Source organism: Gigantopelta aegis, chromosome 7, assembly GCF_016097555.1.
Source record: "Gigantopelta aegis isolate Gae_Host chromosome 7, Gae_host_genome, whole genome shotgun sequence".
In the NCBI taxonomy this organism is placed as follows: domain Eukaryota; kingdom Metazoa; phylum Mollusca; class Gastropoda; order Neomphalida; family Peltospiridae; genus Gigantopelta; species Gigantopelta aegis.
Window position 1 is genome coordinate 30838061 of NC_054705.1, and position 19941 is coordinate 30858001.

A 19941-nucleotide genomic window follows, 5' to 3' on the forward strand; every position below is an offset into this window, starting at 1 on the left:
CACTAGCCATGGGAGTAGGGCTACCATAATCTAGAAGCCCTGTGTTGAGAATGGTGATCACAGTTCAAACCAGACTTAACCCTTTGGCTGCCAAGAATACTTCCAATACATTAACAGAATAGTCAACAGATTTTCATAACTTAATTAAATAACTTGGTTTAACTTGACTACAATGCCCATATATCATGTAAGAATTCAAATATCTAATGAAAGTTTAGAATATTCTTAAAAGAATATACTAGATTACTCAAAACTGACTGGGAATCATTTGTAGGAAGTTCTGACGCAAGCTCTTTAAAACAAGTGAACAGAAAGCATTTATGAAGTTTATTATTTAACATTATTTTCCAAAATATCTCAGACATCAAATCTGATGTAATAAAATCCATTGCAGAAATGAAGTCTGTAGAAATTGAGTTTGATGCAAATTTAGTGTGATGTAATCAAACCTAAACCAAGTCTGATGTAATCAAACCTAAACCAAGTCTGATGTAATCAAACCTAAACCAAGTCTGATGTAATCAAACCTAAACCATGTCTGATGTAATCAAACCTAAACCAAGTCTGATGTAATCAAACCTAAACCATGTCTGATGTAATCAAACCTAAACCATGTCTGATGTAATCAAACCTAAACCAAGTCTGATGTAATCAAACCTAAACCAAGTCTGATGTAATCAAACCTAAACCAAGTCTGATGTAATCAAACCTAAACCATGTCTGATGTAATCAAACCTAAACCATGTCTGATGTAATCAAACCTAAACCATGTCTGATGTAATCAAACCTAAACCAAGTCTGATGTAATCAAACCTAAACCAAGTCTAATGTAATCAAATCAAGTCTGATGTAATCAAACTTAAACCAAGTCTGATGTAATCAAGTCTAAACCAAGTCTGATGTAATCAAACCAAGTCTGATGTAATCAAACCTAAACCATGTCTGATGTAATCAAACCAAGTCTGATGTAATCAAGTCTAAACCATGTCTGATGTAATCAAACCTAAATCAAGTCTGATGTAATCAAGTCTAAATCAAGTCTGATGTAATCAAACTTAAATCAAGTCTGATGTAATCAAATCTGATGTAATCAAACCTAAACCAAGTCTGATATAATCAAACTTAAATCAAGTCTGATGTAATCAAATCTAAATCAAGTCTGATGTAATCAAGTCTAAATCAAGTCTGATGTAATCAAACTTAAACCAAGTCTGATGTAATCAAACTTAAATCAAGTCTGATGTAATCAAATCTAAATGAAGTTTAATGTAATCAAACCTAAACCAAGTCTAATATAATCAAGTCTAAACCATGTCTGATGTAATCAAACCTAAACCAAGTCTGATGTAATCAAGTCAAAACCAAGTCTAATGTAATCAAGTCTAAACCAAGTCTGATGTAATCAAATCTAAACCAAGTCTGATGTAATGTAATCAAATCTAAACCAAGTCTGAAGTTATCAAATCTAAATCAAGTCTGATGTAATCAAGTCTAAACCAAGTCTGATGTAATCAAGTCTAAACCAAGTCTGATGTAATCAAGTCTAAACCAAGTCTGATGTAATCAAACCTAAACCAAGTCTGATGTAATCAAGTCTAAATCAAGTCTAAACCAAGTCTGATGTAATCAAGTCTAAATCAAGTCTGATGTAATCAAGTCTATGTAATCAGAAGATAACATTTTGTGTGTTATTTATCTTAAAAACGTTTGGCAAAATTCTTTATCATTGAAGACTGTACTGAAGTAATGACTGAAAACATAAAAACAATTACCGGTAACTCATTGTGATGACCATTTTTTGTTCTTAAAAAACCCATAAACAACAACAACAATAAAAACAAACAAATAACAATGCACAAAACAGTCTTGACAGCAAAAGGGTTAAATCACTCAAACTTGAACATTGCATGAATATACAGCCTTAATGGGTAAACCATCATAATAAATAATAATAATATTGTTATAAATAATAATAAATAAATAATGGTAATAATGATGATGATGATAATAACTGTTATACCTGCAATATAACGAGGTTGCCGTTTGTATCATACATAATACAGTATCACCAGTCTTTGTACCACAAACCAGCAAACAAAGGACACCAGTCGATTACAAGTAGCATTTCAGTCCATCAGAGAAGGGGCAGGACGTAGCCCAGTGGTAAAGAGCGTGCTCGGTCTGGGATCGATCCCCGTCGGTGGGCCCTTTGGGCTATTTCTCATTCCAGCCAGTGCACCATGACTGGTACATCAAAGGCCGTGGTATGTGCTATCCTGTCTATGGGATGGTGCATGTAAAAGATCCTTGCTGTTAATCGAAAAGAGTAGCTCATGAAGTGGCGACAGCGTGTTCTCTCTCTCAATATCTGTGTGGTCCGTAACCATATGTCTGATGCCATATAACCTTAAATAAAATGTGTTGAGTGTGTTGTTTAATAAAACATTTCCTTCCTTCCTTCCTTCCGTGAGAGAAGGTGACTTTAAAACAAAGAGTCCCAGGTTCAAATCATCTCGGTGGACGATTGACTTATTAAAACTCTACTTTAACCAATTCTCCCCAACAGGTATACCAAGGAACAAAGTTTTATAAAAAGAAGTTTGTTTTGTTTAACAACACCACTAGAGCACATTCATTTATTAATCATTGGCTATTGGATGTCAAACATTTGGTAATTTTGACATATAGTCATAGAGGAAACCCACTATATTTTTCCATTAGTAACAAGGGATCATTTATATATACACCATTCCACAGACAGGATAGCACATACCACAGCTTTTGATATATCAGTCATGGTGAACTGGCTGGAACAAGAAAGAGCAATCTGGCAAATGCTTTACCACTGGGCTACATCCCGCCTTCTCCATCAGGTGAATGCATCTGTCTCGGTGACAGAGAACGTAACTTCTAAGCACAGGGTCATAGGTTCAAACCATCTCACTGGACAATTTACTTTTCTTTCTTTTTTTAACTGTTTATTTCAATCAATACTTCCCAGCAGATAAACCAAGGAACAAAGTTAAAGTTTGTTTTGTTTAATGACACCACTAGAGCACATTGAGTAGTTAATCATCAGCTATTGGATGTCAAACATTTGGTAATTTTTAAAACCTCCACTCAGTACGAGGTTAACAGAAAAATCAACTTCCACTGAGGGGATTTGAACCACGGACAATCATTACAAGAATCCAGTGCTCTACCATCTGAACTAATAGGGAAATTCCCACAAGCTACTGCCAGTAGGAGCACTTTATACCTACAATACTACATACTGCCAGCCCAAGTGAAGCTACATCCAGGAGCTGTGGGCCACGGGCAGTGAACTGTTACAGGTCCTGAATGGGTTATAATTGTATTCTTGTGTTAAGAACACACTCAGTCCCTACGTCGGCTCCAAAAGTAACAGAATAAAAATCAACCTCCACGGACTCTCACTACGAGAATCCAGCGCTCTACCAACTGAGCTAATAGGGAAATTCCCTCTAGCTACTGCCTGTAGGAGCATTTTATTTCAACACTACTAAACACATACTCTACATCTTGCTAATTACTGGCACCAGACTGACATCTTTTGTGTACATGGAAAATTTACAAAGACTTGTGGCGCCACCTATCAAAATGTAACAATGATAGAAATATACAGTGAAATGGGAAATGACAAGACAGTCTGCACTCAGCAGTAAACAATCGTTAATAGTAAACAATCGTCAATAGTAAACAATCGTTAATAGTAGACAATTGTTAATAGTAAACAATTGTCAATAGTAAACAATCGTTAATAGTAAACAATGGAACTTTTTACACGCTGTCCATCAGCACTAAAACACCAACAATATTAATGCTACATCTAAAATTTTCAAACAGTGCAAATTTGTTGTCATTTCAATTAAACCAGTAGCCATATATCCTGCCATCCACTTAAACCAGTCAAATTCAATAACTAAGCTTGAATTATTAACTGCAGATAAAACTCTTTTATGTTGAACTTGTCTTAAACCTGATCCAGAGGTTCTAGAATACGGAGACCCGAGTCCAGTAGTTTTTCGATTCAGGCCACTAAAAATTACTTTGTTCGATCCCCATGGGAACTGGTAAAATTAAATAAAAATAAATCTACAATGGTTGATTAAAAAAATGGTTGGCATATTATATTTTAGTGCATAAGGTGAGATGTAGCCCAGTGGTTAAGTGCTCGCCTGATTTGCAGTCGGTCTAGGATCGATCCCCGTTCGTGGACCCACTGAGCTGTTTCTTGTTTTAGCCAGTGCACCACAATTAGAACATTAAAAGCTGTGGTACGTGCTATTCTGTTTGTGGGCAGGCGCATATAAAAGATCCCTTGCTACTAATGGAAAAATGTAGTGGGTTTATTCTCTAAAAAAAATAAGCAAACATATTTCACATCTTTTAGAATATTCATATCCCTTACATCTTTTGTAAGCAGAAAGTAAAGATATTGTTTTGCATTAGTTAGTTAATTTTTAAAAAAGGTTAATGTTTGTGTTAATTACTTAAAATGACCTTATATGCGAATTACTGTTGCCAACTTTGGCTGTTTTTTTTTGCATAGACCATCACATATTTTAACACCCTATAGTGCACCATAAGTAGCCCCCACCCCCAAATCTCCCACCAATCCATTCAGTTATACAGACAGTCTAGCTTTCACAATTTGACTTTTAAAACATATCTAACGAGCAAAAGCAAGTTGGGATACATTTTTAAACAAACTGTAAAATACAAATGTAGTATTCTATTTCTTACATATCCTCAAAAACCAGGTTTTAAGCAAATTTAAATGTCTTTTCCAACTAAAACCTATTTACAACCCTTGCACATGATGTTAACTAACAGTGGTAAAGTGCTCACTTGATACCTGTCGGTGGGCCCATTGGGCTATTTCTCGTTCCAGCAAGTGCACCATGACTGGTATATCAAAGGCTGTGGTATGTGCTATCCTGTCTGTGGGATGGTGCATATAAAAGATCCCTTGCTGCTAATCGAAAAGAGTAGCCCATGAAGTGGCAACAGCAGGTTTCCTCTCAATATCTGTGTGGTCCTTAACCATATGTCTGAGGCCATATAACCATAAATAAAATGTGTTGAGCGCGTCGTTAAATAAAACATTTCTTTCTGTCTTACGCATCACAGACAAGTCAATGTCAGGTTAACTTATAGGTCACAGTGTAATCAACTGTGATAATGTTTGTTTTTTCATTGGATGGTATGGCACTATCATCACCAGCCAGCCATATGTCAAGAAATTGTTATCACACATATATGTGTTAACAGTATGTATTATCAAAAAATAACAAAAGATGACAATGGGTGTGTCTGTAAACAGCAGACTGTTCACGTGACCACTGTTGGCAATGTTTGCTGAAAAAGCCAGAAGTGCCAAACTGGTCATGTGACGTGGCAGGATGTTAACTGGTTACGATTTAAGGGAGACAACTTGTTGCACACTGTAAGAAACTCTTCTGAAACTAATCTAAAACAACTAACCAGTTCTATGCTAAATTAACCCCTTCATCACTACTAAAGAACAAATCTACAGCACAGACACTCTGGTGTGTCAATTCTGTGGTCAAGGGGTTAAATGCCTACTATATTCTCCACTGCAATTGTTAGAAAGGCCAAATACAAAATAACAGATCCTCATCAAACTTAATGCCAGACTCTGAACCATCAAAAGTTTATTTCATTAAGTGCTGTTCACCCAACAAAGTGATGTTCACCCAACAAAGTGATGTTCACCAACAAAGTGATGTTCATCCAACAAAGTGATGTTCATCAGGCCGGTAGCATGGTGGACATTGGAGGGGCCCCAATTGAATGAGTGCCAAAGGCGCGAGGTATTTGGGGGGTCCAAGGGCATGATTCAGTTTAACTGTAACTCTCGCCATTAATCTCACTACAGCTTTTACATTCAATCAAGATGTAAAGGTTATAAAATAAAAAAAGCCAAAATTATTGGGGGGGTTGGGGGGCCTGGGCCCAACAAAGTGGTGTTCATTCATCAAAGTTAACTTTACCCAACAAAGTGGTGTTTACATGACAAAGTGAAGTTCTTAATTTACACCTATGTAACTGCTTTACATGTAATGTAAAAAAAAAAAAGAGTCTACACTCGGATGCAAACTTGAATATAATGCAAATTAGGGTTTTGTCCACTTATACACTCAAGTTTAAAAAAAATATTTAAACACGGAAGAACAATTTCTTTTCTTCATTTGCAAAAGAAAAACAAATAAACGAACTTAGGTAACTAAATGGCAGCTTATGTTTTACAATTACAGTGAAACCTGTCTAAACTGGGCCCTGTCATAACTGTCCCTAATTATCTAAATTTTAAAACACAACCCTCTAAAAACCAGATCCTGTCTAAATCGGATAAATAATATGTCCCTGATATGAAACCTTTCTAAACTGGACCCTATCATAACTGGCCAGGTTTCTCGGTCCCTAATTATCTAAATTTTAAAACGCAACCCTCTAAAAACCAGATCCTGTCTAAATAATATGTCCCTGACATGAAACCTGTCTAAACTGGACCCTGGACAAACTGAAATGCTGTCAAAATCAGCCAAGTTTCACGGTCCTGAATTTTCTAAATTCTAAAACATGACACTCTAAACACTGGATCCTGTCTAAATGGGACAAATATTAGGTCCTTAGTGCGATTGGTTTTAGAAAGGTTTCGCTGTGTACAACTGATGGGAAACAAGTTATTTTTAATATGGCCTTTCTGTTTGTAAGGCAGGTCTCTCGTGTCCAGTTCTGTTGATACGCTGCAAATAATTAGAATCATATACAGAATGAGATCAATAAAATTTGGCACAAAACTGACACACTTGAAATGGACAATTAACAATAACTGGTCAAGAAATAATTTACATTGCATCAGGCATATACGAAGACGATCGTATAGCTGTTTAAAAAAAACTTCCATAAATGTTTTAAATATCTAATATACATGTACATGTTTACAAACTTCCATCCATTTTTTTTTTCAATATGGCATCTTGGGGTTCAAACATCACATATCTATTTACCTACCAATGTCCATCTCGTCTTTCAAACATTCCACATATCTTTTTGCAAAATGTCTTTTCTTAACAAACCAGTTTATTTCTTCTTCTTTTTTCAAATATCTATTTTTTTGCAAACCTGGATGAGGGTTTTTTTCAATCATGGCCTCCAGAGGGTTCAGTTTCATATATAATCAACGTTTGGTCAATGTTTTTCACTCTGCATTTTTTTGTTTCTGTTTACAAACTTCTGTAAGATTTTTTTTCTTTCAATATGGCATGTTTGTGTTTCCAAGTTTAAAAAAAAAGAAAAAAAAAAAGGTTTTCCTTTGGTAGGTATATGTTAAGAGCAATCTGGTTGGAATGGCTCCTGTACAGAGAATTTTGAGAACACATAACATAACAGAAATTACAATAACATATTCGATGTTATATCTTTAACATGCTTTGAGTCAGGACAATATTTTGTAATGATCATTTTTAAAGTGTGTAGTGTTTTCAATTATATCTCTTTAAAAAATTATTCATGAAAAAGAAGAAGAAAAGAAGAAGAAGAATAAAAAAAAGAAGCAAGAATCAGATACTGTTATAGTAATAAATTCTGAATGACAAAACTGTTATCCATGATCCAAACCACATCTCTGCACAATGCAGAGTTGAATGGACATTTGGCAAACTTGTTATTAATCTCATTGAAACATTTCATCTGAATTATTAACTGGTCCATTAATTAGCATCATATTAAAAAAATATCTTAGCAACATAAACATTCTAGAAATAAAAGCATGGCGGGTGTTGTGGTGACAACTCAGTCTTATTTAGCATTTTGCACTCGTAGGCATCTGATGGGTCTATATCTTTAAACTGAGGCAGAGAAGGGAAAGGCATAATCTTCAGTTTGGTGGGGGGGGGTGGGGGAGGTGGGGGGGAAGACATTAAACCTCTGCCCACCCACTCCTGATTCTAATTTGTATGGTGTTTTATGGAAAAATCGTATTAACGATCTAAAACACTGCTATTGTCATTGACTCTATAGTTTCTGATAGGATAGTTACTTAAAGGGATACACCCTAGTTTTTAAACACCAAGGCATATTTTTTACTATTAGAGCCGTTTTTGATAACTAAATCATACTTTACTTAGATTTTATTGTTTAGATTATCCATTTCTGTACATTCGAAGTGTTTTTAGTCATCCTGGTGGTTTTAATATCACAAAATGTATTTCTCATATTTTTAAAAATGCACATGCATCTGAGAAGTAACAGTTATGGAGTCGAGGTTTAGTCTATTTTTAGAGGGTATTTCACTATTCCAAAGTCACAGACTCCTGTTTCACTCAATTGTAACTTGTAACTTTATCCAAATTTGTTACAGGTTTATAGATTAACTAAACTTAGTGTGCATTTTCATGGGCTAAAACTAGGGTCTGTCCCTTTAATAACTACTAAATATGCAATACAGTCTAACTCTCATTAGTTTTTCAACCATTCCTCGTTAAATAAGAAAATTTGTGAAGAGCATGCATACAAGAATTAAAAGAGAATGTATAGTATACAGGAAGATATAATATATACCATAGAATATAGCTGGAATTAGATAAGGAGAAAACTGTTGTGTCTAAACTACCATTAAAAGATATGGATGCATAACACAAGGTATAACGTAATTCTGCATTCGACAAAAAGATTCCTTGCAATTTAACATAATGCATATAACTAATTAAACAAATTTATGCCTATATTAAACAAAACCTGAAACTACAGATGCAGTAAATAAATGTGAAATAGTGCTTTTCTAATTTTTGTAATTGGCATGCAGTTGTGTCTAGCTTATATTTGTTGTGTCAAATATTACAAAGACAAGTGTAAATTTTGCAAATTATTATAGATTCCACTTGTGGACATTCCATACGCTGAAAAAAAAAAAGTTGATTGATAAGCAATTTTTCCCCACAAGAGTTTTTCTGCGCGGTGACATCATAAGGTGAAATATTTACTTTCAACTTAAAAGCACACTTCCTCAATGTCAAATTTTGTATATTAATCCACTTGTGAAAACGCAGATAAATCACACTAATGGAAAGTGGGCCTAAAATCGGTATGAATCCAGGATTTTGTAAAGCGGTGTCACAAAATTCTTATATCGGCAGGGCTTTAGATTATGGTAGCCCCACTCCCATGGCTAGTGATATTCAGTGTTGGGCTAGTAAATAACTAATATAACTAGCCCGATGGCTAGCGGGAAAAAAACCCCTTGTCAAATACTGCATTTGTCTTTATTTTGTAAATATGAAAATCCTGCCCTCTCTTCCCACCCCCAATCTAAGGGGTTTTAAGCTCTATCTCCCTCGTTAGGTGACATATCTGATTATTAATATTAATAAAATTGTATTTATTTACAGTAGGGCAGGTGAATTTCTAATCATGGCTAGTAAATTTTTTAAATCACTGATCCCATGGCTAGTGGATTTTTTTATAATTCTAGAAGCCATGAAAATGGGCTAAGATTAGTTGGTTGTCCAATGATGATGATAACTAGTTTAACGTGCCCATATACCACTAGGGTTTCGAACACGCCCATCCCGAGTCCGACCTCCGTTGTCCAATGATCTATTCTTTCAGTGTTAAAGTGTTCAGTGTAATAGGAACACTTTAAATTGTTTATTTTTATTATTTTTAATTTTTTGACGAGTTGGGTGGGGTGAGGGAAGGTTGACGGTAGGGGTGTTCATAAAATTATTCTTTATGTTGTTATTATGTTGTTGTTTTGTACATTTAATCAAAGGCTACTTTGTTAGATGTGTTATAAAATCAGAATGTTAAAGGCAGAAATCCCATAACTTTCAAAACCAATTGTAGACGACTGTCAGTTTGAAAAATATATTAAAAATATATCATCAAATAACATTACCTGATTTGAGGATTTCAAGGTCTTGTGTGAACTTATGGTAGGTTATTGGAAAAGAGAATAATAAAATGTAATTTTTGAAATGTTAGATTCAAATAATCAAACATGCCTGAAGAATAAAATGCAACTTTAATATGTAGTAATAACATTTTTATTATGCCAAGCTATTTATATATATGCGTTGTTTAATAAATAACATACAAATATTCTTACTGAAAAAATGATCAATAAAAATTGCACTTTTGTGGACAATAATGTACACATGTTGATGGCTTTGGAACTGTTTTGAAACAAGCAAAAAACCTAAACAAATAAAATTAAACATTCATGAAATGTCCAAATTCTAATTCAAACAACTGTAAATAAATAAATGTTTTTTTTTTATTTTATTTTTTACAAATAACGAAGAAATATGGTAACTTCCAACAATACTATAGTATACTATAGTAAGCATCATACCAAATAAATCAATAATTTTATGAAATAACTTTATAAGCTTAAACATTTAATAAATAATTCACAACAAACAAAGTGTTTACATAATTAACCTGTCATCCTTAAAAAAAAGTTATTGCATAAATCGTGACTTATTTTTCATGACACATACTATAATAAATTTGCTTTAACAATCACAGTGATAATGTTAACCCTTTCAATAACATAGCATACTGTAACCCATGAAGTTAATTTTTCATGAAGCCCAAGTCATAATCACTATTGTCTGTATTCACTGGTATTGGGGGGGGGGGGGGGGTGGGAGAGAGGGGTCAGGACGTAGCCCAGTGGTAAAGCGTTTGCTTGATGCATGGTCAGTTTAGGATCGATCCCCATCGGTGGCCCCATTTGGCTATTTCTCGTTCCAGCCAGTGCTTCACAACTGGTGTAACACAGGCCATGGTATGTACTATCCTGTCTGTGGGATGGTGCATATAAAAGATCCCTTGCTGCTAATCGAAAAGAGTAGCCCATCAAGTGGCGACAGCAGTTTCATCTTTCAATATCTATGTGGTCCTCAATCATGTCTGATGCCATATAACCATAAATAAAATGAGTGTGTCGTTAAATAAAACATTTCCTTCAGTGGTATGACTCTATTCCATAATTGATTGTCGAGGAAAATGTTAAATATAATTGTTCCTACAAATTAGATGATGATGAAATTGTATGTAAATATTCTAGGATTTCAGTTTTATTTTCACATGTAAGTAAAGAAAACAAACACTGAATACGAATCAAGGGGAGGGACGTAGCTCAGTTGTAAAGCACTTGCCTGATGTGTGGTCTGGGTTATTTCATATTCCAGCCAGTGCACCATGACTGGTATACTTCAAAGGTTGTGGTATGTGCTATCCTGTCTGTGGTATGGTGCATGTAAATGATCACTTGCTAATAATGAACAAAATTCTGGATTTCCTCCAAGACTACATGTCAAAATTACCAAATGTTTGACATCCAATAGCTAATGATTGATACCCATCAGTGGGCCCATTGGGCTATTTCTCGTTCCAGTCAGTGCACCATAGCTAGTATATCAAAGGACATGGTATGTGCTATCCTGTCTGTGGTACGGTGCATATAAACAATCCCTTGCTATTAATGAAAAAATGTGGCGGGTTTCCTCTCCTAAGACTTATATGTCAGAATTACCAAATGTTTAACATTCAATAGCCTATGATTAATAAATCAATGTGCTCTAGTGGTGTCGTTAAACAAATCAAAGTTTAACATACAAAGGTAAAATTAGTGGTTTGTGTGATGTATTTTGGGGGGAATACGACCACAGCTTCGCAGTTCTAAAAATTCATAATTCTAATGGCTAGTACTGTGAAACCTCTCAAAACCAGACCCTCTGTAAACCAGAATTCACTCAAAACCAGACATTTTTTACCAGAATATACATATACATGTACTCTTCAGTTTGGTGCAAATGGGAGTCAATATTCATCAGAGAATGTACTTAGGTACCTAGCCTAAGGACAGCTACCATGAGTTATCCCCCTTTAATCCTAGACTTGAAGGCCAACATTAGGTTCTCTTGCACTTGCCAAGTGTGGGCGGTCCTTTCTCCCACCCTCAACCCCTTTCCTGTCCTATAACGAAGGAGCCAGTATAAGTGGACACCTGTACCCATGACAGGCGTGCACTACAACAGCTTGCTCTGAATGTGCACGTTAAACCCTATGACCTGACCTAAATTAGATTTTCAGTTTGACTTTAAAACCCTCATAATAAATGTGTTAGATTACATTCTGTTACTACTGAGAAATTTAATAAACAAATACAGTTTCTATAAATTACAGTGTTGTTGAGACAAATTTGTTTCTGTTGTTTTTAGGTGTCTGTATCTTGCACATATAGATGAGGTAGTCAAGAAACTCAGCCTTATTAATATTATTATGATTATTATGATTATTATTATTATTACATTTCCAATTATAATAACATATACATTTTAAATCCACAATAAAAACTGTAAAACTTGATAAATGTATAACAAATATAACTCAATACTCGATAAAAGGTTGGGCCAGCCCAAGAAAGTAAAGTGATTAAAAAAAGTGCACAAAAGCAACATATGCAAAAACAAAAAGACAAAAACAGGAGAATCAGACTTGTCATCACTGGTTTGTAAAAAGGTGCTACATATCACAAGGGGGAAATACAATACAATACAATATGAAAGTCCATGCAGGCAATAAAGAGACTGTCCTGAGTTTGCAACTATTGTAACATATTTCCATATAATAAATAACATATTTCCGTATAATAAATAACACATTTCCATATAATAAATAACACATTTCCATATACATGCAATAAATAACATATTTCAATATAATAAATATCATATTTCCACATAATAAATCCTTTTTAACAACTAAAGTTACATCAAAAAAAAGAAGAAGAGAGTTTAAAGTTTGTTTTTGTTTAATGACACCACTAGAGCATAAGCTATTGGATGTGAAATATTTGGTAATTTTGACATACAGTCAAAGAGAGGAAACCTGCTACATTTTTCCATCAGTAGCAAGTAGCAAGGGATACCACAGCCTTTGATATACCAGTCATGGTGCACTGGCTGGAACGAGAAATAGCCTGATGGGCCCACCAATGGGTATCGATCCCAGACCGACCGCACATCAGGCAAACGCTTTACCACTGGGCTACATCCCACCCACTTTACATCTTGAATTCAATTTAATGTTTACAACATCAGTGTCTGTATATCGAATGTGTTTCTAGTCACCCTAATGTTTGTAGTAGCTAAAATTTTATTTTATGTCCTAATACTTTTTTTTAACTTTCGGTCGTACAAAATTATTTGGAAATGAAATACAGTTTGGACTACTACAAACTTTGTTTACAGTGACATCTTAAGTGTTGTTTGTTATCAGCAAGATTAATTTCAGCAATGTCAGAAAATACAAGTTATAACTTTCATTTTAATATAATAACGACACATCAAGTATCAGTTACTTAATACTATCGTATTTTTAATGATAAAATTCAATTATTTTCCTTAAATTTTATTACCAGAAGTAGACTAAACATATCCCGATTCGAACCGCCTGTATCATTCAGAATGTATCTGATTGAATGCGAAGCATGACGAAACATTGAGGAATGTACCGATAAATTTTCACTTATCCTAGTTTTATCAAACGACTCTCCTTTCTCCTGGATAGGGAGAAGTTACGTCTCCCACTTTGTGTAATCTAGATTAGGGCCTGCAATAAACATTAGAATATCAAGAAACACTTTGTATACAGTAAAAGTAAAGTAAAGTTTGTTTTATTTAACGACGCCACTAGAGCACATTGATTTTTAATCTTATCATCGGCTATTGGACGTCAAACATATGGTCATTCTGACACTGTTTTTAGAGGAAACCCGCTGTCGCCACATAGGCTACTCTTCTTTACGACAGGCAGCAAGGGATCTTTTATTTGTGCTTCCCACAGGCAGGATAGCACAAACCATGGCTTTTGTTGAACCAGTTATGGATCACTGGTCGGTGCAAGTGGTTTACACCTACCCATTGAGCCTTGCGGAGCACTCACTCAGGGTTTGGAGTCGGTATTTGGATTAAAAATCCCATGCCTCGACTGGGATCCGAACCCAGTACCTACCAGCCTGTAGACCGATGGCCTGCCACGACGCCACCGAGGCCGGTCCTTTGTATACAGAGTCTGAGATACTGACATTTTAAACTAAATTTTTTATTTATTCTGTAATTTTAGCTGTTAAAAATGCTCTGTTAGTTGAAAACGTGTTACAATGGCAACAAACCGAGGACCGTCTCTTTAAAATAAATAACTATTAAAATTCAGGCACTAAGAAACAAATAAGGAATATTTGGTCTATACAGTGAAACCTCTCAAGACCGGACCCTCTGTAAACCCGACGTCTTACAGAGTCCCTTTCTAAAAACTAGGACAAAACTTAACCTCTCTAAACCGGATCCCTCTTAAACTGGACATTTGTCTTGGACCCAAGGGTGTCCGGTTTAGATGGGTTTCACTGTATATGCAGGACTTTAGATCTACGTAATGTCGGCACAATATGTTTTTAGTCTGTTCTGAGTACAGCTTGGCCTTTTTTAGTACACTAATATTAACAACAACTGCTAATTCAGTGGTTTTGAGGTGAAATATTTTGAGGTCAGCATGTTTGTACTTAATTTGGACTTGTTTATTTTGGGCACATACTTATTTTGAGCACAGCATTTATCACCTTAGCTTCATGCAGTGGTGCAATTTAAAGCCCTGAAATGAGTTCTATAAAAGTACTGATATTCAATATAAGAATTCTTATTTCTTCATTTCTTTTAAAGTAAATTCTGTAAAAACAACTAATAATTTTTGTTGTTTTGCAGTGTGATCTTTAAAAGTAACATTTGCCAGACAGCTACAGATTTTCAAAGCTATCTTAGTGCTGTGATATCATAAAACCATTGTAGGCTATGATATCACTATGACACACGCCATAGCATACAACGATATTGTACTGCTAAGATAGTTTTAAAAATATGGGCCCTCATTAGTTATAATAGTGGATTTATGCTAGGGTCAGACTAGCAACTGTCATGGCAGTTGGCCAACTCGACGGCAGTGTTGAAATTCCCTCCACTCCCAACTTATGACGGGTGTACTCAGATTAACAACTAATTTGTCGTAGGTGTTGTAAGAGTGCTCAAAGTAGCAACTGAACAGACATAGTAGTCAAAAGATTGGTAAGTTGGCCAACTCTGTTGTAACAGTTGGTAGTTTTAGCCTAGCATTACTGTACTATTACATCGATGGAATGACAACAATAACTGGCTTTGTCCACTTTGGGTGAAAATGAGACTAATCGACAATTTCTTTATTTTTTCATATTTTTACTATTAATGTAGGGTTTTGTGAGGGGAGACATACATTTAATAAAAGTGATAAAAGCTACGTACTTTGAAAAAGTAAACAAAATTGCTTTGCTTTTAGATTTTTCTGAAATGTTTTTAAATAATAAAATTTTATTTCTTAAAACCACGACTTTGAACAAAACCAATTCCAGTTGTGCCAGCAGTAAATCAGAACAGTGTGTTGTTTTAATAATTATATGTTAGTTAAAGATGGAAAAATATTGAGAATGTAACCACCCCTACTACACATAGGACAGTAATAATATCATAATTCTGCATTATATATCTTAACACAGACTGGTTATCTGAATATAAATATTGCTGTAATAACAACATCCTAATAAGACAAGTCTTGCAATATTTGTTTGTATAATGGTCTGTATATATACTGACGTCCAAAACAAACTATACTAATATTCTAAGAGACTACTGAAGAAAAAACAGAAAACAGTGAAAATCCTCTAAACCGGACACCCTCAGTACCAAGTAAAAAGTCTGGTTTTAAGTGGTATCCAGTTTAGAGAGGTTCTCTTATGTACAGATATTTAAAAAGTGACCATAAAAAATGTCCGGTTTTGAGGAAATTCCGGTTTACAGAGGTTTTACTGTATGTTTAAAACATATACTGGTATATTCATGAGAGTGGTGTTTTGGCATGCTGAGAACAAAATTTTATTTCATAAAAGCAGAAATATATTTAACCACCATTTTATTTCCATTATTCAAATTATTAAGGAAAATAAATCAGTTTTTCTTGGTATAGTTTCTTTTGGACGTTAGTATACACATGTATACTCGCAGATAAATGTTCCTGTACACCAAATAATGCGGTCTCAAACCAACTGTAAAGTTTGTAAATGGTTGAAATTGTTTTACTCATATGGACACTACGTAACTGGAAATTGTCTCATAATGTTTTTCGAATAAGTAATAAATAATTTGTTGAAAACAATCTGATTTTTCTTTCATTATCGTTATACCTGGTACAACAGCACAGGAAAAATTTTCTGTGAGTATATATTATTCATTGTTCTATGTTAAGTATTGTAATATTGATCATATTACTATTTATAGAATATCACAATATTTATTATATTATGGATTACGTATCACAAATGTTTTGTTATCATTGTATGTATAAAGTAACGCAGTATTTACTATATATAATGTATATATGGATATAATGTATATAAATTATCACTATGTATATAACATACATGTATATATATATATATATATATATATATATATATACGATACATATATATACATGTATATATCAATATGTCTTATATTATGGGCTACATTTATATATATATATATATATATATATAGTAATGTAATATTTATCATATTACTTTCTATGTATATAAAGTATCATAAAACTGATTGTATTATGGGGTGTGTATATAAATTATCACAATATTTACTGTATCATTGTTTATGTATATAGTATCACAGTATGTATTGTATATCATGACTGGTGAATTTAAAGTATTGGGATATCTGCAATATTTGTTATATTATTGTCTGTAAAAAGTATTGCAATATTTAGCTTAAAATAGTCTGAATACATGCATGAAATAGAGGTGTAACAAGTGTTTTACCATATCATATTGCATTCTAATTCACTCTGCATATATCACGATATTTTCCTAGTCATCAGGCATTGTTGCCGTAAGTGCCAATTGTACACAAAAGAGTAGACATTTAAATTCTTGGCTCTTTTCGAATATAAGTTTAATCATTCAAATAAATTGTACTCATGTTCAGGATATTAGGCGTATCTGGACATTCTCAGTACTTATTCATTAGAAATATTTTATTTTTGAAAATAGTATTTATGCTTATGAAGTATGCACTTATTTGAGTACATTGAACATTAAAGGGTTAATAAATAATAAATATTTTAGTTAAAAAAAGGGTTAAAAATATTTTATTTGCTGAAAAACTTTTAAAATGACTACAAACAGAGAATAGCCAATTTAGGTAGTATGATCCATGTAACAGGAAATTTATCACACCGTGACCTACCCATATCGCAAACAACTCATATCATGACCTACTTATATCACAAACTACCCGTATCGTTACACCTCTACTGTGAACTAATGCAAATATATATGTTATAAAGATATGCTGTTAGCTATATAGATACTCTCCTTATAGAATTCTAAAACACTGCAAACTTCTAGAAAGCATTTTTTCATCAAGTTTTAACATATCCTAAATCACATGACAAAATCTTTCAGCTTTCACAAACTTCAGAAACCCTTGGAATGTGCAAAAATTCATACTATAAACAAGATACTAGTGCAAAAATTCACAACGCCATAAAAGACTATTGGTCAAAATATACTAAAATACTGAAAAATGAAGTAAGTGGGTTTTTTAAAAATTCCCTCAAGTCAGATTTACAAGCCCAATTTGAAACTGGAATGCAAAATGTTATTCGAGAGAAAACAAAAAATGGTATTTTAATAATAAAAACCATTTACAATTATGAACAAAATTTATAAATGATAACAAGTAAAACAGCATGTCACAAGCACTCCGTCCAAATGAATATTTTAAATAAGGCAAGACTTTGTATCCCCAAGTGTTGTGATCTATATATACAAAATGACAATTTTATGAGACCAAATGAACTGTGAAAACTTGAAATACCAACAATCAACTGAACTCAGCCAATAAAAATGTATCTAATATAACACTATGGTTAATCTCAAAATGTTTAAGCCAATGAGAAGTGAGCTTTCTCTAGATTACTTATAATAAACATGGACACCATTCACACACTTTTATGTTTTAAACCAATCAGAAGTGAGCTTTCTCTAAATTACTTATAATAAACATGGACACATTCACACACTTATATGTTTTAAACCAATCAGACGTGAGCTTTCTCTAGATTACTTATATTAAAGATGGACGTCATTCACATACTTTCAAATGATCAGGTTTTGCATTGATAAACATACTTAAGTCAAAGTATGAAACTGGCAAACTAATTTAAGACTCATACATTTGACTAAAATACATTTATGGATACAGAGCCAGAATAATAATACTTTTAATATTCAGAGCCTATGTATTTTTTTAAATATTATATTTTGGCATAAAAAAAAAGAGTAAAGTATTACACATAACCTGTCAATATGTAAACATGTAACTTTGCTTTGCATTTCACTTTAATATTTTCTTGAAACAAGTGTATGTTTCTTCTTCTTGTTTTATTTCTATAATGTAAAGTGTCGTTAAAATTTTCAACCTGTAATAAAGCTATGCAGATAAAGCCCACGTGAATTAATTAACTTTCTGTAGTTAGGTATTGCACACACTAGGGCCTCCATGAATCCAAAATATTGGACCCGAGTACTCAAGGGTAAAATCTGACTCAGACCCGAGTACCTGATACTTACACTAGATGATAATGAGACTATATATATATATATACTAGACTAAGGAATAAAGTAAACTAGCATTATGCATCTTAATTCCAGCTATGAAAATGGATGTGAAATCATGCCACTGTATTGCATGCCACACATTCAACCTTTGTTTTCCCTACATGTCTCATAGCTCTATAATATAACCAGAGGCAAGCATAGAACAAAATTATGTTGTTTTTTTATAATTAAATGAGAGTACTCTTCCTTACACAGGTACTTCCTGACTACTGAAGAATGATTCGTTTTCAACAGTTAATTTCCTGAAACTACTGATGAGGGCTTTGTTTTCAAGAGTTAATTTCCCAAAACTACTGATGAGGGCTTTGTTTTTAAGAGTTAATTTCCTGAAACTACTGATGAGGGCTTCGTTTTCAAGAGTTAACTTCCTGACACTACTGATGAGGGCTTCGTTTTCAAGTTAACTTCCTGACACTACTGATGAGGGCTTCGTTTTCAAGTTAACTTCCTGACACTACTGATGAGGGTTTCGTTTTCAAGTTAACTTCCTGACACTACTGACGAAGGCTTTGTTTTCAACAGTTAACTTCCTGACACTACTGATGAAGGCTTAATTTTCAACAATTAACTTCCTGACACTACTGATGAAGGCTTCGTTTTCAACAGTTAACTTCCTGACACTACTGATGAGGGCTTCGTTTTCAACAGTTAACTTCCTGACACTACTGATGAGGGCTTCGTTTTCAAGTTAACTTCCTGACACTACTGATGAGGGCTATGTTTTCAAGTTAACTTCCTGACACTACTGACGAAAGCTTTGTTTTCAACAGTTAACTTCCTGACACTACTGATGAAGGCTTAATTTTCAACAATTAACTTCCTGACACTACTGATGAAGGCTTCGTTTTCAACAGTTAACTTCCTGACACTACTGACGAAGGCTTCGTTTTCAGTTACTCGGTTGTTAATATTGGTGTGATCCCTTTTTTCCCCATCAGAATACTACCTTTTGTGACAAATTTACAGAAAAAAGAATCTATTTTAATTGCCCTATACTGTTGTAAATCCATTAGATTTTAGGCTATAATAAACTAATTGTTACAATTTCTTCTTAATTTTTAAAACTTGCATAGGAGGGGAAACAGTTATGGAAGTTGTAAAATACACGATTATAGTGTTCACTTTCA

General features: G+C 33.8%; 1 long non-coding RNA gene across 1 annotated transcript in view; it reads left to right on the forward strand.

Annotated features, from left to right (window-relative positions):
- The window catches only part of LOC121377387, a 38234-nt gene extending 18376 nt beyond the window's left edge, over positions 1 to 19858 (forward strand). Inside the window, exon 2 of the long non-coding RNA XR_005958611.1 lies at positions 19010 to 19858. This is a non-coding gene — a long non-coding RNA (uncharacterized LOC121377387). The remainder of the gene's footprint in view (positions 1 to 19009) is intronic.
- Positions 19859 to 19941: the final 83 nt, after the last annotated feature.